The sequence below is a fragment of the Ailuropoda melanoleuca genome, chromosome 2 (assembly GCF_002007445.2).
Source record: "Ailuropoda melanoleuca isolate Jingjing chromosome 2, ASM200744v2, whole genome shotgun sequence".
Classification (NCBI taxonomy): domain Eukaryota; kingdom Metazoa; phylum Chordata; class Mammalia; order Carnivora; family Ursidae; genus Ailuropoda; species Ailuropoda melanoleuca.
The window spans coordinates 114,278,942-114,300,296 of NC_048219.1; positions in this window are offsets into that span (position 1 = coordinate 114,278,942).

Below are 21,355 nucleotides of genomic sequence, written 5' to 3' on the forward strand. Positions count from 1 at the left end.
TCATTTATATCTGGGCAAAACCCATCAGTATTAGTTTTCTAGGGCCGCCATAACAAAACATCAGACTAGGTGGCACAAGCAACAGAAAATTATTTCCTCACTGTTATAGAGACTAGCAGTCTGAGATAAAGGTGTCATCAGGTTTGGTTTCTTCTGATATCTCTGTCCTTGGCTTGCAGGTGATCATGTTTTCCTTTCTGTGTCTTCACATGGTCTTTTCTCTGTGTGTGTCTGTGTCCTAATCTCCTCCTTTTATAACCACTTGTATTGGATTAGGGCAAACCCTAATGACCTCCTTTATTTTAATTACCTCTTTAAGAATCCTATCTTTAAATATAATCACATTCTGGCGACTGGGGGACTTTGATATATGAACTTTGGGAGACAAAATTCTGCTCGTAACACCACCTAAGGTACAATTGAGAATGATCCAAAAAAANCAAAAAAAAAAAAAAAAAAAAAAAGGCAAGTTACCAGGATGTGTTAAGACTTTTGACAGCAGATATCAATACCACAGAAAGGCAATCGAAAGGTTAAGACAGACAAGTTGGACAGAGCCACAAAAGAATATGATCTCGGGGGATAGAGTATATATGAGTAATCTTATTCATGTACAAAGCCCAGCACTAAAAGTTCTTGAAAACGAAAAACTGGGGCCAGAGAGATCTGAGTGCAAATAATCAAGGTTAATCCCTGAAGCAAAAATACAGCATTACAGTACTAATACGGGTAAATAGAGAATGCCCAAAAGGACTCATTTATGGATTTATAAAACCATAATCATTGGAGAATAAGAAGAATAAAGTTAGAGCAGAAGGAAGATTGACTTGATTTTGTCACAGAGGATTTGTTATAAAGCTGCTTACATTTTCAACAACCAACAAAACTGAGTCTATAAGAGGATTTTTTAGTGACTATAAAGTTATGAAAGGCATGGAGGACTATTATATCAGTTATCCTAAGTAGTTGATATTATAAAACACTCTTTAATTATATTGTTTGCAATGGTGACTCCCTAAATAGATTTAGGTTAAGGGGTAACATATTGAATCTTCTTAAGTATAATATGCCACCACAGTCCTAACTTGTTAGAATGTTTTTTTTTTCCTCTTTTGGCTTGTCTCCAATTGATGAATCATATCATTGTTTATCACAGGAAAACAAACGTTCATTGTCTGTGGTAAGTCATTATCTATTTCTATAGCAGCACCAGCTGTATATGCCTTCCAGTCATTAAAATGATGCTTAGTCAATGCAGTGTAAACTATAATTCCATTATTCTATTTCTCTAAAATAAGGACTAACAACACAGAATGCACACCTTTTCTTTGCTACCACCTGCAGTGTCTTAGTTCATGTTAGGAAAAAGAGAGAGAAAGAGAAAGAAAGAAAGGAAGGGAAAGGGAAGAAAAGAAAGAAAGAAAAGAAAGAAGAGNATGTTAGGAAAAAGAGAGAGAAAGAGAAAGAAAGAAAGGAAGGGAAAGGGAAGAAAAGAAAGAAAGAAAAGAGAGAAGAAAAGAAAAGAAAAGAAAAGAAAAGAAAAGAAAAGAAAAGAAAAGAGAAAAGAAAAGAAAAGAAAAGAAAGGAAGGAAGGAAGAAAGAACAGAATGCTTATTAAAATGGACTAGGGGCGCCTGGGTAGCGCAGTCCTTAAGCGTCTGCCTTTGGCTCAGGGCGTGATCCCGGAGTTCCGGGATCAAGTCCCACATTGGGCTCCTCCGCTGGGAGCCTGCTTCTTCCTCTCCCACTCGCCTGCTGTGTTCCCTCTCTTGCTGGCTGTCTCTCTGTCACATAAATAAATAAAATCTTTAAAAAATAAAATAAAATAAAATGGACTAAAGAACCTAATGGGCAGTGAGATGACAAGTTATCAGTTGACAAGTAAATGTAGTGAAGGCTGCCAAAAATCAGAGTTACAATTACTTAATGAAGATTTTGATTGTCTGCTATGGATAAACCTGTAAAATTACACAAGGCACCTTAGGAGACCAAGTGCTGGCCCTTTCATTAGTCAGAAGAATGCCCAAGTGTAAATATTGACTGGTGATTTGCTTTTCTCTCTTGGAGGATCTCAGGAGAATGGCACTATAAAGAAAGAAAGCCAAATTCACAAAATCTGGGGCTTGGAGTAAACATGAAATGAGAATGCAGTCCTTTCTGAGTATAAAAAATCAATCCTTTTGCTAAAAATGAATTATCTGTCTGCTATAAAAGCAAAATATCAAGACTTAGACTTAGCTTTTTTATACATTTGCCATTAATTACACTTTTAAGTGATATATATATGCTCTGAACTCCTAGTCATCCAATTAAAATTTGGGAAGAAATACTTACCAAGATTGAATCAATCCTGGTTATATTTTTTTCATGTATATGTTGTGCATGATTCATAATTTTAAACTATACAAATATTTATATTATGCATCTTCAAATAGTATTCCAAATGAATATATATTTGAAGTGTTGAAGCTATTTTGCCCACATGAAAATACATGTAAATATTCAATAAATTATAAACACTTCCTCAAATTTATATTAAATGGAAAGTCATGATATACTGAGTTAAACAGAGAAATATTTCAGTAGCTGAATATATTTTTCATTCAGAACTTAAGTTGATACAAAGACACTGTGCTTTTTAAACTTTTTAAATACATTTTTTGGGACACCTGGGTGGCTCAGTTGGTTAAGCGTCTGCCTTTGGCTCAGGTCATGATCGAGTCCTCTATCCAGCTCCTTGCTAAGCAGGGAGGCTGCTTCTCTCTCTGCCTGCCACTCCCCCTGCTTGTGCAGGCTCTCTCTCTCAGACAAATAAATAAATAAAATTTTTAAAAAAAATACATTTCTTGTCAAGGACAGGACAGTTTGCCTTGCTCATAGAATATTCATTGACCTTTGTGGAATTGGAAGTATAACTTGCTATGCATTGTCAATCAAAATTTCTTGTATGTTATTGTTATAAAACTTCTATTGATATTGAACAAATTAACATTTAAAATGAAACTTTGAATTCAAAATTGCTTCAGGCTACTAGAATATAGGATAGCCTGAGAAAATTCCCCTGAAAAGCACAATCTTACAAGAGAAGTGAAGATTCTACGGCTCAAAGGGCAGAGAGACACTTTACCTTGTCCATTCTCAGATTCAAAGCAAAGTTATAAAATTTGTCTTTTGTAGTCTTTATACCATGATTCTTCTTTCATGACAATATTTTGGCAGTTACAAAACAATAATTCAAAAACTTTAGCAAGCAGATGGCTCACTAAAAATCTTGAAGTCTGGGCTCTACCCCAAACATACGGAATTGAAATCAATAACATGTTGGGAAGGAGGAGAAGGAAAGGCAGCAAGCTTTAATATATTTAACTAGATAACTCTGAGACATACCAGAGTTTGGGAATCATTGTTCAGACACTCTGATCTTTTCCTCTTTTTTGTTTATCATACCTGATATCCAGGGATCACCCTAAGATCCCTGATCATTCATTGCCTTCCGGAATGCTACTACTTTGCCTCCTATGTGATTGATATTTATTCCGTGCACCTCATGCCTTCAATTCAACATCATCGTTTCCTCAAATCAACAAATTACCTGATCTTCTAAACTCATAATTTAGAGGACCCTTTCCCAGCTCTGACTCACTTCCCAATGTCTTAGAAGAGTAATTTTCTGCCCATGGAATAATCCAATGTGGTGATTAATTGGTGGGCAATTCAGACCGGAAGGAATAGGAAAGACATTTTATTTTAACCTATCAGATAATATATTTTAGGTCTCTTGGACAGTATAGTTTATTTTAAGTATTATAAGCTAATATTTATTCTGCCTATCTTAGCTCCATTTTATTTCAGATGACCTAGAATCTCTCTTTAAGTGTAAAGAAACATGCTCAAAGAAAGATAAGAATTCTGCAGTAGAAATTTTAGAATTTACAGGTTTTATAAGACAAATGGATTTATAAAATAAGGGTAATTACTCACCTACTTCTTGGTTTTGGGTGTGTTATTTATTTATTTTTTTTTACTTCCTAAAATCTCAGCACCTAGATAATGTCATGTTTTGTGTATTAAACAGGTTCTTTACTGTAGAAATTCTCAAGAAATTTTTAACACCCTAATGTGCATTATAACTAGTGGGGCATAGGGTGTGCATCATTTTCCAAATATATCTGAGTAGACTGCAGAATTTGGACCACTTATTTGGAAAAATACATTCTAGAAAAGGCCTTATATGAATCTTCAGTCACTCACAGGTGCGAACTGCTCCAGACAGCCCAGAAAACATGACTGTGAAGTGAAAACTAAGATAATCAACTTAAGGTTAAGGAGAAACACAGTTTGCTCATGTCTCTTGTCTCTCTTCCATTTATAAACAGTAGATTTCAAAACTTAACTGTTACAATGTAATTTTGGAAGTCAAATAGCATTTTAAAAATGGAGGTTTGGAGAATGTAATTTTTTTTAATTTAAGTTTTCATTTTAATTCCCTTTAGCATACAGTTTTATATTAGTTTCATGTGTACAATATTGTAATTCAGCACTTCCACACATCACCCTGTACTTATGACAAGTGCACTCCTTATCCCCATCACCTAATTAACCCCATCCCCATCCCTCCCCTCCCCTCTGGTAACCATCGCTTTTTTTTTTTTTTATAATTAAGTCTGTTTCTTGCTTTATCTCTCTCTTTCTCTATTTTTTTTTCTTTTTGCTTGTTTTGTTTCTTTAATTCCACATATGAGGAAAATCATACGATATTTGTTTTTCTCTGACTTATTTCACTTAGCATTATACTGTCTAGCTTCATCCAAGCCACTACAAATGGCAAGATTTTGAGAATATGACTTTTCAATATTTATTGATCACTGTGTTCCAGTGTTAACTCTTCCACAAAAGAAAGAGAATCCTGTTGCCCTGTCACTGCCTAATGAAAATCCCTGAGGCTAGTTCAAATTATTTTGTGCTGATCTTCATTCAACAGTAATTTGGTAGCTGCTGATTAAATTTATCTGAAATGCTCTGTGGTGAATATTCAATTTATCAAATTTCTGTTACTCTTTTACAGGACACATAGTAAGGATGTATTTTTCTGCCTTCTTGAAGTAAGGCATAGTTATGTGATGTTTTGGTGAATGGTATGTGAGACATTATGTGTCACTCCTGGACACGAACTTCAAGAAACGATACATAGGTTGTAATATCCCTTCCTCCTTCCATAAACTAGCAACTTTGCAGGCTCTGCAGGTCTATTTCCCTAATATGAATGACAAATACACCTTTATTGTTTAAGTTACTGAAATTTTAAGCTCACTTTCTACTAAAGCATAACAGAGCCTGTCCTGACTAATACATTTTGATATTGCAAAAAAAGGTATTCTTAAAAGTTGCTAAAATTTATGTTGCCTACCATTGCATTATTCATGTATCCATTAGGTGAAGTGATAAAATCAGCTTTCTGAACTTCAGCCTAAGTACTAGACTCAAATCAGTTGAAATTCTAGCAAGTTACAGAAATCTGAGCAGCCAAATAGCAGGCTCTCCTAGTTAATTATTATCCTGGTTAGTTAAATGTTTTCCATACATACAGCTATTGTGAAATTATATAGTCATTCAACATATATTATGCATTTTGTACTAGTCGTTGTAATGGGAGGTGTTCTATAGTGCTGAACGATATAGAACAGTAGTTTTCAAGCATTTCGTTTTTGACTCTGTACTCTTAAAAATTATTGAACACTCCAAAGAGCTTTATATGTGAGGTATTGTAGCAAATACATAATGTATTCAAAACTAAAGCTAAGAACACTAATTAATATTTTATTTTGAGATAATTATAGAATATATGCAGTTTTAAGAAATAATATCAAAAGGTCTATGTGCCCTTCCCCCATTTTTCTCTAATGGTAGCAACTTGCAAAATGGTAGTACAGTAACATAGCCAGGATATGGACATTAATGCAGTCAAGATATAGAACATTTCCATCAGCACAAGGATCCCTCTTATGTCCTTTTATGGCCACATCTACTCTCCACCTACCCCCCACCTCCACTTCAGTCCCTGAAAACCATTAACCTGTTCTCTATTTCTGTAATTTTGACATTTCAAGAATGTTATATAAGTGGAATTATATGATATGCAAAATGGAGATTAGTTTTCTTCAATCATCATAATTCTCCAAAGATTCATTTAGATTGTCATATTATCAAGAATTCTCTTTTTATTTTTTGTTTGTTTTATTGCTGAGCTATGTGAATGTGCCACAGTTTAGTAATAGGCATTTTTTTGTTTTTTTCAGTATTGGTCCATTGTGAATAAAGTTGTTATGAACATTCAGATATAGGTTTTCATGTGAACATAAGTTTTCATTTCTCTGGAGTCAGTGTCCAGGAGTGCAATTGCTGGATCATATGATAATTGCATGACTTGTTAAAGTTTTTTTTAAAAGAAGCTGCTACACTGTTTTCCAGATTATCTGGACAATTTTACATTCGTACTAGCAATATGTAAGTGATCCAGTTTCTCTGCACCTTCTCATTATTTAGCTATTCTGATCGGTATGTAGTGATATTGTGCTTTAAATTTTTTCTTCGAGTGACTGATGATATTGAATTTCTCTTTATGTGTTTATTTGCCCATATGTGAAATATTCTTTCATGTGTTTTCCCCATTTTCTAATTGGATTATTTGGGTTTATTTTCACCATTGAGTTCGAGCATTCTTCATATATTCTATATACAATTCTCTGTTATATACGTAGTTTGAAATATTTTCTCCCAGTCTGTATCTTGCCTTAACTTTCCTATTAACAAAGTATTTTGGATAGAAAACACTTTTAATTTTAATGAAGTTGAATTTATCATTTATTCCTTCTATCAGTTGTGCTTTTTGGCTTTTTTTTTTTTTTTTTTTTTTTTTTTACCTCCCCAACCCCAGGGTCCTGAGATTTTCTCCTAGGTTTTTTCTAAAAGTTTTACTGTTTTGTTTTCCATTTAAATCTGAGATCTATTTGAGTTATTTTTTATATAAGAGGTCAATATTAATTGGTTGGTGTCCATATTTTCAGTCTATGGATGTCCGATTGCTCTAGGACTGTGTTGGAAAGGCTATCTTTCTTCCATGGAATTGCTTTTGCAACTTTGTAAAAAATCAGTTGGATATGTCTGTGGATCTCGTTCTGGGTCCTCTATTCTGTTCCACTGATTTATGTATCTGTCCGTACACCAATGCTACATAGTCTTATAGCCTTCCACCAATGCTTCTCATTTTATTATTTTTCAAAATTATTTTATCCATTTTAGTTCATTTGAATTTTCATATAAATTTTCAAATAATCTCATCTATATATACAAAAAAAAATCTTGCTGGGATTTCAGTAGGAATTGTGTTAAGCTTGTATATCATCTTGAGTAGAATTGGTTACTGTGTTGTCTTCTAATCCCTGGACACAGTATGTCTCTCCATATTTAGATTTTCTGTGATTTCTTGCTATTTTATAATTTTCAGTATATAAATCGTATGCATGTTTTGTTAGCTATGTCTGAGTATTTTGCTTTTTGAGTGATTATAATTGGTATTATATATTTTTAAAAAGTTGGTAACCATGTGTTCATTATTAGGAAAAAATATACAACCACCTGGGGCATCTGGGTGGCTCAGTCAGTTAAGTGTCTGACTCTTGGTTTTGGCTCAGGTCATGGTCCCATGGATCATGGCATCAAGCCCCATGATGGTCTTCGTGCTCAGTGGGGAGTCAGCTTGAAGATTCTCTACCTCTGCCCCTCCCCCCACTTGTGTGCTCTCGCTTTCCCTTCTCTCCCTTTCTCTGTCTCTCTCTAAAATAAATAAATCTTTTAAAAATTATTTTAAAAACTTTAAAAAATATAACCAACTTTTTATGCCTGTTGTATATCTTATGACCTTGATGAACTCATTTATTAATTCTTCAAGTATTCTTCTAGATTCTTTGGATTATTTTATATTAATAATTATGTCAAGAGATTGCTTGTTTCTTCCTTTTTTACCTGTACACACTTTATTTCTCTTTCTTGCCTTATTGTACTAGCTCAGCCTCATAGTGTTATTTTGAATAAGGGTGGTGAAAGTGGACATCCTTGTGTTATTCCTGATTACAGAAGGAAAACATTCAGTCTTTCACCATTAAGTACAATATTAACTATAGATTTTTTTTGTAAATGCTCTTTTTTGTTTTTTATATTCTATTGTATGTTTTCTAAGAGGGTTTTTTTTTATTTTTTTTTATTTTTTTATTTTTTTATTTTTTTATTTTTTTTTTTAAAGATTTTATTTATTTATTTGACAGAGATAGAGATAGCCAGCGAGAGAGGGAACACAAGCGGGGGAGTGGGAGAGGAAGAAGCAGGCTCAGAGCGGAGGAGCCCGATGTGGGGCTTGATCCCATAACGCCGGGATCATGCCCTGAGCCGAAGGCAGATGCTTAACCACTGTGCCACCCAGGCGCCCCTAAGAGGGTTTTTTTTTAATTATGAAGAAATACTGAATTTTCTCAATTTTTTTTCTTTGCTGGTTGATAGGATATATATATATATATATATATATCATATTGACGTGATCCTTTTTCTTATGTTTACCCTATTATATGGTGAATTACATTGATTGATTTTTTTTAAATTTATTTATTGACAGAGATAGAGACAGCCAGCGAGAGAGGGAACACAGGCAGGGGGAATGGGAGAGGAAGAAGCAGGCTCATAGCAGAAGAGCCTGATGTGGGGCTCGATCCCATAACGCCGGGATCACGCCCTGAGCCAAAGGCAGACGCTTAACCGCTGTGCCACCCAGGCGCCCCTGATTGATTTTCTAACATCGAACTGTCCTTGCATCCTTGGAATAAATTCTTTTTGGTTATGGTATATAACTATTTTTCACATATTGCTGAATTATATTTGCTAATATTTGGGTTCGGTAGTTTTGTTTCCAAAAGCAAAAATAAACTATTGTAACTACATCAAAATAAAAAACTTCTGCACAGCAGAGGAAACAACCAACAAAACTAAAAGACAACCCACTGAATGGGAGAAGATATTTGCAAATGGCATCTCTGATAAAGGGTTAGTATCCAACACTCAAAAATCAAATAATCCAAATAAAAATGGGAAGAAGATATACAGATGGCCAACAGACACATTAAAAGATGCTCAGCATCACATATCATTAGGGAAATGCAAATCAAATCTACTATGAGATATCCCCTCACAACAGTCAGAATGGCTGAAACCAAAAACACAAGAAACAATAAATGTTGACAAGAATGTGGAGACAAGGGAACCCTGTGTACTATTGGTGGGAATGCAAACTGGCAGAGCCATTGTGGAAAAATAGTCTGACCTTTCTTCATAAAAGCTAAAAATAGAACTACCCTATGATCCAGAAGTCATACTACTGGCTATTTACCCAAAAAATACAAAAAGTATAGTTTACAGAGATACAGGCACCCCTGTATTTATGCAGCATTATTTATAATAGCTAAACTGAAAGTAGCCCAAGTGTCCATTGATAGATAGATGGATAAAGAAGAACTGGTTTATATATTTATATGTGTGTGTGTGTGTGTGTATAGAGAGAGATAGATATATGTGTGGGTACATGTATATGTATGCATGTGTACACACATACACACAATGGAATATTATTCAGCCGTGAAAAAAAAGAATGAAATCTTGCCATTTGCAACAACATGGATGAACCTAGAGAATATAATGCTAAGCAAAATAAGTCAGAGGAAGACAAATACCATATGATTTTAGTCTTATATGAAATTTAAGAAACAAAACAAAGGGGAAAAAAAGAGGGAAATAAACCAAAAAACAGATTCTTAACTAGAGAGAACAGATGGTTACCAGAGGGGAGTTGGATGAAGAGATGGGTGAAATAGATGAAGGGGATTAAGTGTAAAGTGATCTAAATGAGCACTGAGTAATACAGAGAACTGTTGAATAGGTATATTATACCCCTGAAACTAATATAAACTATATGTTAACTACAATGGAATTAAAATAAAAAAAATAAATTTTTAAGAAAGAATTTTTATGGCCATATCTTCAAGTAATATTGATTAGTAGTTTTGCCTGTTTATACTGATTTTGTCTGATTTTGGTATTAGGATAATAGTGCTTTCATAAAATAAATTTAGAAATGTTTCTTACTCTTCTATTTTCAGGAAGACAGTGTTTAGAATAAATGTTAATTCTTCTTTGAGTATTTTATAGAATTTTCCAGGCAAACCATCTGAGCCTGAAAATTTGTTTTCTGGAGTTTTTCATTATTAACTCAATTTCCTTAATCATTAAAGGACTATTAAAATGATCTACTTTATATTGAATGACTTGTGGTATTTTGTGGTTTTTGAGGTATTGGTCAATTTTATCTTAATCATCTAATTTATGTGTATAGAGTTTGTTTTGGGCTTTTTTTTTTTGGTAGTATTCTCATTATGATGTCTGCAGGGTTTGTGGTTATACTCTTTCTTCTATTGTTACATTGTTTATTTGTGTCTTCTCTGTTTTTTTCTTGTCAGGCTTAGAGAGGTTTATCAATTTTATTGAACTTTTTGAAGAACGAGTTAATCATTTTATTGATTTTTTATGTTGCCTATTTTCAAGTTCACTGATTTCTGCTCTTATTATTCTTTCTATTTGCTATAGATTTATGTTGTTCCTTTTTTTTTTTTTTTTTGGTCTAGGATCTTGAAACAGGAAACTAAATTGATGATTTGAGACTTTTCATCTTTTGTTACTTATATCAAGTTTCTCTGTCAGCACTGCTTATCTATGATACTACTCCCAAACTTGACAACTAGTAGTTTTCTAATGGTAGTCACAACATGGAATTTGATACCATTTCAATGAGCTCTTTTATACAGTCACATTAAAATCAATCAAAGTATCTATCTAACATGCCTTCTGGATAGTTGTTTTTTCCCCATGTATAATTTTATAGAATTTTGCATTGGTCATTTGTAAAATATTGTTTTGCTGAGTTACGCAGATCTTCAAATACTAACACATTTCCTTATATACTATCAATATTACATTCATTAATATTATAACTATGTTAGAGTAACTTTAATAATTGGGAAGTTTATCAACCTAACAGTGATGGATACGAGATTTTAAAATTCTGATTTTCACTTCAAAGTTCAAATAATATCACTGTTAACAGATGTTATCATTTGTTTTCTTTGAAGTGAAAGGATCACTTTATTCATTTTTTAGAAAATGTTTTCCAAATATCCAAATCTGAATAATCATAATCCATCTGATGGCTATTCTTTCAGTCAAAAATGGCATTTCATGAGGAAAGTGTCTAGAGCAGCCAGAAATTCAAATCATAAGGTATTTTTTCCTAAAGAAACAACTGTATTCCAGAACACAGCAGAAGTACTTTATATATACTTCACATTTTGACTACAGAATATTAAATAGATGGAATTTAACAAAATTAATAATTGTACTACTATATCAAGGACATTATTAAGTGAGTATGGCAATTTTTCCCTCTATGTGTGAAGTGGTAAAGAATACAGTGATTAATAATAGAATTTGACTTCATTTGTAGTAAGACACCAGCAGCTTTACACACCATTGCTTTACTTAATTAATGCAAGTGTCAACAATGAAAAACTAAATAAAATCTAAATTATTTTTTTATTTAAACTCTGCACCCAACTTGGGGCTCGAACTCATGACCCAGAGATCAAGAGTCACACACTCTACTGACTAAACAAGCCAGGTGCCCCTTTCTTAATTATTTTATGATAATATTAACATTTCCTATCTCATGGAAGGGTCTTTGTGACCCCTCAGGTCCAAAAATCACAACTTGAAAACCACTGATCAAAGAAGTATGATCCCCATACTATGAAGTTTATAGTCTTGAAAGAAGAGGAGAAATAAAACAGCCACAAATAAATATAAAATAATTAATTATGTAATGAATATAGAGGAAAAGTACTTTGTAATGTTAGAACTAGAAAGGACTTACATAACAAACACAGTAACTGAGAGGATGTGCTGCAGACTGGTGGGTGCCAGAATGGGCCAGAGATAATCTCTGAATCAGAGACATCTAAGAAAACAACTGAAATATAATTAGAGTTAGCAAAACAAGTAGTGAAGCAATAGTCACATGACCAAGGAGTTGGAAAAGCATTTGATATTACTCCTGAAATAAAAGCTCAGTGTAAATAGAGAATAAGCACCTACCATGTTTTGAGATGAGGCTGTAGTATAGGCATGATGTGTCAGATCATTTAAACTCTTGGAAGCTAGGGTTTGCTAATTCAACATACATTCAGTGAGGACTCACTGAAGAGTTTTAACCAAAGAGACAAGATCCACTATTTAGATGCCAGAGTTTCATTCATTATTGAGATTAACCAGAAAATAATTCTATCAACTAACATCATACTCTACCAATTACTGAATCAAGAAATAATTGCAAATTTGTTGCTCTTCTGTGATTCAGGACTATGTGTTTTCCCTAAGGGGTTGTTTCTGAGCTTCAATGAGGTATGATTTATATATATAAAATTGGAGTGTAAATTTATGGAATTATGTGACAACTATGTAAAAAGATCCACTTTTATAAAATTCCCATTATCGTAAAATGTTTGGTCATTCACATCTACAGTCAATCTTCTCTCACAATCCTCACTCCATACAACCACTAATCTGTTTTTTGACTCCTATAGATTTATCATTGCTGGACATTTTATATAAGTGGAATCTATCAATTATTTTCAAGTTCATGAAAATGTTGAAGCATATATTGGTGGTTCGTTTGTTTTATTGCTGTATTATATTGTTTTGTATGGATATACAGTGTTCTGTTTATTCAGTCACAAAATGATAGACACTTAGATTGTTTCTAGTATGGGGCTATTATGAAATGTGTTCTTTTCCTGAAGGTTTCATTTTTCTTCTACTCTTTTTTCCACTCTTCTCTTCAAGTCGGATAATCTGCCATTAAATTGATGGATTTTCTTTTCTACCTTTCCAAATGTGCTGTTTACATACTACAGTAAGTTTTGTTTTTAGTTTCATTTACTGAACTTTTACTCTAGGTTTTACATCTGCCCCTTTTTAGTACTTTCTATGTTTATTCAGATTCTTTATTTTTTTAAATTATTGTCAGTATAATTTATTTTAATTTTTTAAACATAGTTTCCAGTTCTTTGAACATATTGATAATAGCAGTGTTATCATGTTTTTAATGCTAAATCCAACCTCTGGGCTCTCTCAAAGATAGTTTCTATTGATGACTTTTTTAAATTTTTCTGTCTTTGGGTCATAGTTTCAATTTTCTTTGCTCATCTCATAATTTTTTTTATTTTAAAGTTTTCTTTATTTAAGTAATCTCTGCACCCCACGTGGGCCTCAAACTCACAACCCTTAGATCAAGAGCCACAAGCTCTTCTGACTATGCCAGCCAGGTGCCCCTCATAAATTTTGTTGAAAACATGACATTTTAAATATTGTAGTATAGCAACACTGGATTCTGAATTTTTTCTCCTCTGAGGGATTTTTTTCTAGTTTACTTCTTTTGTTTTCTTTCTTACTCTTTCTTCCCTCCCTCCTCCTCCTTTTCTTTCCTTCTTTCTGTATTTCTTTCTTCCTTCCCTCCTTTCTTTCTTCCTTCTTTCCTTTCTTTCTTTCTTCTTCTCTTCTCTTCTCTTCTCTTCTCTTCTCTTCTCTTCTCTTCTCTTCTCTTCTCTTCTCTTCTCTTCTTCTTTTCGAATCACTTACCTGTCTGGAGTGAATCTATGGCATTAGCATCCCCTGTGCTTATTATACATCTCTGCTTAACTTTTTGTATCTTAGGGTTGTTTTTTGTTTTTTTTAATTTTTATTTTTTCATCATTTCTTTTTAAAGCCTGGATTCCTAGGTTGCTTCTATGTTGTAAATCTAGTGAACTGCCAGTGATTGATCTAAAGCTGTGATAAACACCCTGAGCCAGTAAGTCTACTCTTCATTGATGGATCTGTGTGTGAGCACAGTCAGTGCTCCATCAGTTTGAAGTCTTCTCCAGCTATCACTTTATTGTACCTATGCATGTACACATTTGCAGCCTCTGGTCAGACAGGCATGCATAGATTGCTTGGATCATTTTTGTTCTCCATTTTACATATGCATAGTTTATAGCCAGGGATATGTGGCTTTCTTATCAAGTCCGTGTTTTATTTCCAAGATCCCTTGTTAAATTTCTGACTAACCCACTTACCAGTTATTTCAACAGTAAGCACATCCTTAGGCAAATGGAGCCACTGGACTTCCTGATTTACTTGCCAAGACTACAGTATTTATTCATAAAGAGACTGCTTGGGCTTTTTGCCTTTCACTCCAAAGCAAGTGAGTCTCTATAACAGTAAAGATGATTTTCATGGCCTCCCACATATTGGTAGAACTACCTTGCTAGATAAACTGGGGAGAGAGAACTCCTGCAAGCAAGAATGCCACATATTTTCACTGTAATTACCCGAACAAAGTTCAGCAGTTTTTCCTGAATAAATCCATCTCAATTCATTTTCTGCCTTCATTTGATTTCCTGAGCCCTGATAGAGTTGTTTTGGAGAATCTTGGCCAGTTTTACTGTTGTATTTTCTGACACTGACAGTACTGGAAATTTGTTCTGTTGTACTTACTCTTTTTTCCCAATTTTTTTATTGTAGTATAATATACATACAGAGCTACCCTATGACCCACCAGTTGCACTACTAGTGCAAAGATACAAATGTAGTGATGTGAAGGGGCACCTGCAATGTCCACAATAGCCAAACTATGAAAAGAGCCCAGATGTCCATCAACAGATGAATGGATAAAGATGTGGTGTATACAGACAGACACACACACACACAAACACACACACACTGGTATATTACGCAGCTGTCAGAAAAATGAAATCTTGCCATTTGCAACGATGTGGTTGGAACTAGAGAGTATTATGCTAAGCAATATAAGTCCATCAGAGAAAGACAATTATTCTATAATCTCACTGATAATGTGGAATTTAAGAAACAAGACAGGGTATCATAGGGCAAGGGAAGAAAAAATGAAACAAGACAAAACCAGAGAGGGTAACAAACCATGAGAGACTCTTAATCTTAGGAAACAAACTGAAGGTTGCTGGAGGGGAGGGGGGTAAGGGGATGGGATTACTGGGTGATAGACACTGGGGAGGGTATGTATTGTAATGAGCATTGGGTATTATATAAGAATGATGAATCACAGCCCTGTACCCCTGAAACAAGTAATGTATTGACGACACCACCCACAGAGCTGCAGCCTATTTCAGGAGAAGGACAAGGTACAGACAGGTTAGCTGTGAAAGAAAGCGTGGGTGCAGGGGACGACCGCAAAGAGTGCGATTGGCCCGATCCCTGCAACCTTGCGTATTTATTGGCAATAAACAATCAAATACAATCAAGGGGGGTCTCATGATCCTGGTGAATAGTAGTACATCACGGGGAAGGTCACGGGATTAGATGATGTAACATTCAGCAAGTGAGGCCTATTCTGGGTTTTTTTGTTTGGTTGGTTTTTAGATTTTATTTATTTATTTGATGGAGAGAGACAGCCAGTGAGAGAGGGAACACAAGCAGGGGGAGCGGGAGAGGAAGAAGCAGGCTCCCAGCAGAGGAGCCTGATGCGGGGCTCGATCCCAGAACGCCGGGATCACACCCTGAGCCAAAGGCAGACAGATGCTTAATGACTGAGCCACCCCAAATGAGGCCTATTCTTAAACATATTTCTCTGGACCCCGCGGGCTATTGTCAAGAGCAATCAGGTTTCCCTTGTGGCTGCCTTCCGCCCATTAGCAGACCAGGCATTCCTGGCCGCTGGTTATCTGAGGGGATTTCGGGAGGGGCAGTGTTCCACCCTGAGCAAGCTGGGCGTTCCTAAGGGCTCATGCTCTGACCTTTACGCCGCTAAAGCCTGCAGGGTCACAAACATGTTTTGCTATTATATCTTTAGCATAAGCTCTCGGCCAGGGGCTGCTACAATGTATTATATGTTAATTAATTGAATTTAAATTTTAAAAAATGGAACTGACTTGTGTGTGTTGACTTTTTATCCTGCTACTCTGCTGAATTCATTTATTAGTTTTAATATTTTTTGTGTGAAATCTATAGTATTTTCTGCATTAACGATCATGTTATCTTTGAGCAGGGATTATTTTACATCTTCCTGTCCAATTTGTATGACTTTTATGTCTTTTTCATTCCTAATTGCTATGGCTAGAATTTCCAGTACTATTTTAAATGCAAGTGACAAAGTGGTCATCCTTGTCTTTTTCCTGATCTGAGATGAAAATCTTTCAGCCATTCACCATTGAGTAAGATGTTTGCTGTTTCTTTTCATGTTTTTGTTACATCAAAGTAGTTTCCTTCTGTTCTTAGTTTGTTGAGTATTTTTATCATGAAAGAGTCTTGAATTTTGTTAAATAGTCTTTTCTGCATCAATTGAGATATTTTTTTCCCCTGTATCCTGTTGCTATGGCATAATACAATGATCAGTTTTCATATGTTGAACCATCCTTGCATTCCAGGAATAAATTCTACTTTGTCATGATGTATAATCCCTTAAAATGCTACTGAATTCAGTTTGCTAATATGTTTTGAGGTTTTTTTGTGTGAGTGTTCATGAGAGATACTGGTCTGTAGTTCTGTTTTCTTGTAATGTCTTTGTCTGGCTTTGGTATCAGTGTATTACTGGCCTCAAAGAATGACTTGGGTAGTCTTTGCTCCTCTTCAATTTTTTAAAAAAGCTTGAGAAAGATTAGTATTAGTTCTCCTTTAAATGTTTAATAGAATTCACTAGTAAAGCCATCAGGTCCAGGGCTTTTCCTTGTTGGGATTTTTTTTGTTACTGACTCAATCTCCTTACTAGTAGTAAGTATAGTTTTGTTAGGCTTTGTGTTTTTAGAAATTTGTCTGTTAGGTTACCAATTTGTTTGCATACAATTATTTATATTACTCTCTTATAATACTTTTTATATCTGTGGAATTGGTAGTCCCCACTTTCACTTCTAATTTTAGTAATTTGAGTTTTTTTTTCTTATTCCATCTAGTTTGTCAGTTTTCAAAGATTAACAGATGGTTTTATTCTTTTCTCTATCATTTTTCTGTTCTCTATTTTGTTTGTATCTGTTCTAATATTTACTATTACCTTTTTTATCCTAGCTTTGGGTTTAGTTTGTTCTTTTTTTTTTTTTAGTTCCTTAAATTGTAAAGTTATTTTGAGATCTCTCTTTTTATTGTAAACATTTACAACTCTGATTGCCCTGTCCCTTAGCATTATTTTTTTTCTGTGTCACATAAGTTGTGATATGCTGTGTTTTAATATTTATTCATCTCTTTTTTTTTCTTTCAGTAAATTCCTTAGACTCAATAATTTTTATTGTGCTATCTACAAGTTTATTAGTTCTTTCTTCCACCAGCTCAGATCTGCGTTTGAATTCCCATAGTGTATTTTTCATTGTAGTTATTGTATTTTTCAACTCAAGATTTTTCGTTTGGTTTCTTTATAGGTTTCCTGCCCCTTGGATATATCCATTTTGTTCATATGTTTTTCTTGACTTTAAAAAAAGTTTTATCATATTTATATCTTTGAGCATTTAAGGCAGTTGTTTAAAATCTTTGTCTAATAAATATGCCATTAGGACTTTTTCTGGCACAGTGTCTGTCATTTTTTTTTTCCTTTGAATGGGCCATACTGGTTTCTATGTGGGCCTCATGATTTTTGTCATTGTAGAATGGATATTTGAATCTAATAGTCAAGTCCGAAAATCAGATTCTCTTCATCCAACGGGTTGTTCTTTTGTGTTTTCTATTGTTTCAGCTGTCTCTGTACTGAGGATTAGGCTGAGATGTAAGCTTAAGATCTCAGGTTACTTTCTGATTTCCTCTGTGTGTATAGTTGTTTTTGGATGTCTTCGTTTTTAATGTCTGTCTTCCACAAATGGAATAAGAAAAGTGAAAATTGGGGGAAATGCACTGGCCCTCAAATCTCCTGGATGTCAGTTTAGCTAGAGAAGACAGGGCTTACATCAAGTAAGGTGTAAAAAACTGCTATATCTTGTCTACATCTCATTTATGACAAATGGCATTCAGTAATCAGAGCAGATAGATTCCTGGTGCTTCCTGCTGTGCCATCTTTTCAGAATCCTCTTTCTTATCGTACTATTTTTAAGCTCATTTCTATTTTCATTAAATCAAGCACTGTCGTGATATTAGTGAATAACTCGTTTTATAATGTCATATAAGGAAATGGTTATAATTTATTTATTAAGCATTGTCACCTAGCAAGACTGTTACCTTCTTCATGGTTGTGATTTTAGCTAATTTGTCTTCATAATACCACCATCTGTCATGAGGTAGATGCCAGACAAAAGACAGTTGATTTGAATTTAATGGAAATGAAGAAAGGATGTTTATCATTTACTGCATGACCAGTTCCTCGTATTCCAAAATCATGAGCTTAAAATTAAAAAAAAAAAAATTGTGAACTAGTGAGAAAAGGATCTTATGTTGAAAGAGAACATATTCTTTAGAAAAATCAATTTGGCCATTCTAATTGATCAACTTTATCTGAATAGTTTATGTATTCTTTCAATTTCCTGCATAATTCCTTGACCTCAATTTTCATGCCTCATCATTTAGACTATCTTTTCAATGTACATATGCAGATCAGTACATAAAGTCCCTATGGGAAAAGTAAAGATAAAGGTAAATTTAATACAAAAATAAATAAACAACTGCCCAAAGGTTTCAAAAATCTAAGGCAAAGGTGGATAATGGTGCTAAATTTATCAGTCTATTCATAAATGTAGACTAACAAAACAGATGTTACCACTGATAGACAAAAGGAGAATCAATGCCTGGAGTCAAACCAGAATCTGCCACATTTAAGGCCTTTGTGGAAGTGCATCCAATTAAGCATGTGGGAACATACTGTTTTATGCACAGGTGATACTGCCACTGGATCCAAAGTAAAATTTGACCTTGTCATTAGTGGACCTCATACTGGACATCTTTCAGGTTCAGCTTTGGAAGCAAAACTCAGATGAGTCTCTCTCATAATATGTGGAAAATAGGCTAAGAAATCTTCTAGATTACATCTGATTTGCTCTAATTTGAGAAGTAAATACAATGTCAGTTAACTTATGAGTTATAATTATCAATACATGTTAAAAAGTTGTGTACTAATAGCATTGTAATAGGAAAGAGGGCTCATTATTTGTTGAAATCAAATAATGGAATGGCATTAGAACTTTATTTTTTTTATTAATATTTTTTATTATATTATGTTAGTCACCATACAGTACATCCCTAGTTTTTATGTACAGTTTTCCATGATTCATTACGTGCGTATAACATCCAGTGCACCATGCAATATGTGCCCTCCTTAATACCCATCACCAGCCTATCCCATTCTGCCACCCCCCTCCCCTCTGAAGCCCTCAGTTTGTTTCCCAGAGTCCATAGTCTTTCATTGTCATTCCCCCTTCTGTTTAACCACCCCTTTCTTCTTCCCTTTCTTCTCCTACAGATCTTCCTACTTCTTATGTTATATAAATGAGTGAAACCATACGATAATTGTCTTTCTCTGCTTGACTTATTTCGCTTAGCATTATCTCTTCCAGTCCCGTCATGTTGCAGCAAATGTTGAGAAATCGTTCTTTTTGATGGCTGAGTAATATTCCATTGTATATATGGACCACAGCTTCTTAATCCAGTCATCTGTTGAAGGGCATCTTGGCTCCTTCCACAACTTAGCTATTGTGGACAATGCTGCTATGAACATTGGGGTGCATATGGCCCTTCTCTTCACTATGTCTGTACCTTTGGGGTAAATACCCAGTAGTGCAATTGCTGGGTCATAGGGTAGCTCAATTTTTAACTTTTTAAGGGACCTCCACACTGTTTTCCAAAGTGGCTGTACCAACTTGCATTCACACCAACAGTGTAAAAGGGATCCCCTTTCTCCACATCCTCTCCAACATTTGCCGTTTCCTGCCTTGTCCATTTTTGCCATTCTAACTGGCATAAGGTGGTATCTCAATGTGGTTTTGATTTGAGTTTCCCTTATGGCTAATGATTTTGAACATTTCTTCATGTGTCTGTTAGCCATTTGTTGTATGTCTTCATTGGAAAAGTGTTCATATCTTCTGCCCATTTTTTGATTTGTTTGTTTTTTGTGTACTGAGTTTAAGAAGATCTTGGTAGATCTTGGATACCAGTCTTTTATCTATAGTGTCATTTGCAAATATGTTCTCCCATTCCATGGGCTGCATCTTAGTTTTTTTGACTGTTCCTTGGCTGTGCAGAAGCTTTTTATCTTGATGAAGTCCCACAAGTTCATTTTTTCTTTTGTTTCTCTTGCCTTTGGAGATGTGTCATGAAAAAGTTGCTGTGGCCGATGTCAAAGAGGTTGCTGCCTATGTTCTCCTCTAGATTTTGATGGATTCCTGTCTCACATCGAGGTCTTTTATCCATTTGGAGTTTAACTTTGTGTATGGTGTGAAAGAGTGGTCAGGTTTCATTCTTTTGCATGTAGCTGTCCAATTTTCCCAGCACCATTTATTGAAGAGACTGTCTTTTTTCCACTGGATGTTTTTTCCTGCTTTGTCAAAGATTAGTTGCCCAAAGAGCTGAGGGTTCATTTCTGGGTTCTCTATTCTGTTCCATTGGTCGATGTGTCTGTTTTTGTGCCAGTACCATGCTGTCTTTGTGATCACAGCGTTGTAGTACAGCTTGAAATCCAGAAACATGATGCCCGCAGCTTTGTTTTTCCTTTTAAACAGTTTCTTGTGGATTTGGGGCCTTTTGTGGTTCCACACAAATTTAAGGGCTGTTTGTTCCAGTTCTTTGAGAAATGTCATTAGCATTTTGATCGGGATGGCATTGAAATTGTGATTGCTCTGGGTAGCATAGACATTTTAACTATAGTAATTCTTCTGGGTAGTATGGACATTTTAACTATGTTAATTCTTCCAATCCATGAGCATGGAATATTTTTCCATCTTTTTATGTCTTCCTCAATATCTTTCAAAAGTGATCTATAGTTTCTAGCATATAGGTCCTTTACGTCTCTGGTTAAGTTAATTCCGAGATAACGTATGATTTTTGGTGCTATTGTAAATGGTATGGATTCCCTAATTTCTCCTTCTTCAGTCTCATTGTTCGTGTATAGAAATGCAATTGATTTCTGAGCATTGATTTTTTATACCGCCACATTACTGAATTGCTCTATAACTTCTAATAGTTTGGGAGTGGATTCCTTTGGGTTTTCCATATAGAGTATCATGTCATCTGC